Source organism: Cyprinodon variegatus, unplaced genomic scaffold (assembly GCF_000732505.1).
Source record: "Cyprinodon variegatus isolate N-32 unplaced genomic scaffold, C_variegatus-1.0 Scaffold1367, whole genome shotgun sequence".
Lineage (NCBI taxonomy): Eukaryota > Metazoa > Chordata > Actinopteri > Cyprinodontiformes > Cyprinodontidae > Cyprinodon > Cyprinodon variegatus.
This window is the reverse complement of record NW_015151820.1, coordinates 126,480-128,701: the sequence shown is the minus strand read 5'-3', so window position 1 is coordinate 128,701 and position 2,222 is coordinate 126,480. Positions and strand designations below refer to the sequence as shown.

At 39.3% G+C, this 2,222-nt stretch overlaps 1 protein-coding gene across 1 annotated transcript in view; it reads left to right on the top strand.

Moving 5' to 3' along the window:
• endog (endonuclease G) overlaps positions 1-2,222 on the top strand; it is a 10,411-nt gene that overhangs the window by 933 nt on the left and 7,256 nt on the right. The gene's annotated exons all lie outside the window — the stretch shown is intronic.

Genomic DNA, 2,222 nt, shown 5'->3' with positions numbered 1-2,222 from the left:
TTATCTATGTAAACAAACCTCATCACTTGAGAAGGTAGGTGATGCGGACGTCGTGGAAGACATTTTGTCCCGTAACGCTCGCCGTACTGGTGGGGGGGAGACGTTCATGTTGCTGCGGTCTGCAGTCTGACTGCTTGATGTCGCTGAAAATTACACACTAGCTTTAAGCAGCAACTTTTCAGGAAAAACTGAACAATCTGGATTCTCCTCCTTCCAACTAACCACACTTTATTTTTCTAATTGTGACAAAAAGTTATTTTCTTGTTAGTAGATTAATTGCGCTCATGTTTCCTTTATTCTCCTATTTGGACACAAATCCAAGTCTCTACTGCGGTGATATTTTTATTGGATCCCAAACTGTCCTGCATGATGAACTATCAGGTCTGCTTTAAGGAAAACCTTTATTTTTATTTCTATTGAGTTCAGTCTGTTTCTAATCTCCAGTTATCAGAGCATAACGAACTGCTGCTGAACTGGTTTTAATGCCCCATATCTACAAAAATGTATTTATTTAGGCTCTTAGCAGCGAATAGAATCTGAATCTACCTGTTGATGCGGAAACTTTTTATGTTTTCACAGTAGAATTTAAATCCTAGAGTTAGCAGCTGGCTATGAGTCGCCATGGCTGCTTGATGTTAGTTCTTGTAGAAAAATGCAGATATTCTTAAACGATGAACTAGATTAATTTGTGACAAACGGGGTCCACAGCACAGCTGTTTGGAGAGATTAGTTGGCTGCGTGGTTGCCTGATCAAAATGCCGCAGAATTAAACAAATGGGTTAGAATAAATGTTCTAATTTATCCTGGCCTAATATCTATCCAACACACGTCTGTGGATAATGTGAAATATTATGAGTAATTTAAGTTCGGGGATCAAATAAAGGATCTGAAAGCGTCAGAATCTGCAGCGTGTCACAGATTAACTTGTGATCCAGGAGGATCTGGAGGAATATGGGCTGAAAAACACTCTGGATGTTATCATCTTATCCTCCATTAGGGTTGCAGCAGACTACTTTAAATTATTTATTATTGATTATTTTTCTTGCTGCAGTTATGAACCCGTCATGAACCGTAACCATGTTCAGTCAGCTGTCATCTTATTCCTTCTATTGTTTTCAGGACGCCACATTTTTTGGTTTGCAAGCAGAAAAACTTTAAATAATTCACGTTTATTAAGTTACTGGCATTAGAATATTGCTTTGTCTACTTTTTACTTTTAGTCTAAATAGTTTGCTTCACTGGTAAAATTAGAAGAACTAATAAACCACTCATCACAAAACGCTACCAGCGAGGAAATGTTTGTCATTTCAGAGTTAGGAAATAATATTATCTCGCCCATCTGTGGAAAATCTGTTAAAATAAATCGAGGGCATGAAGCTACCTGTGAATTCGAACCCGCGGCCGACTTCGTATTTCCTTGCAAGGCGTCCCTTTACCTGCCGAGCTGTTGATAACCCTAACCCACCGTCCCCATGCCCAAAATATCACATTTATTCACACAATATGAACCGACTGCAGAGGTTTCACTTTTCCCTGCAGCTGTTCTGTTTTTCTGCCTTGTTCCTGAAACACAAATTAAACTTTAAAGACATTTCTAACTCCTCTGGAAACGAGTTGGACTGTAAATAATTAGTTTCCCTCCATATTAACAGTTTTTGAGAACAGAAAGAGGAAACATTTATTTTCACTCGTTTTAATTTTCAAGCCATACAGGAAGACAGAAAAAAGGAAACATTACGCCGTTAGTTGTTTTTCCTTCTACTCGGTTCTTTCTCTCATCACTCTGAAACAAACAGATCAACAACAGCAGGAAAAGTTCTTCTAATCTCTGCAGGTTTGGATAAAACACTAAAACATTCTTTATACTTTCTTAATGCAATTAAATACCTTTGCGACGACAACTTATTAACATCTCAACGTATTTCGTATCGATCTGATGACACAATTTGTAGTTCTTGGAGTTTACAGCAGTTTACTTCCTGTTTGGGGAGAGGGGTCCTGAAAAGCCCCGCCCACAGACACATCTGCAAAAATCAGCAGTTTTCCAGCTGCTGTCACCAGTTGATCTGTCACACCGGTTCTGGGAACTAATGATTCAGTAGAGACTGGAGGTGGTTCTGGGAACTAATGATCCTGCAGAGACTGGAGGTGGTTCTGGGAACTAATGATTCAGTAGGACGGAACTAATGATCCAGTAGAGACTGGAGGTGGTTCTGGGAACT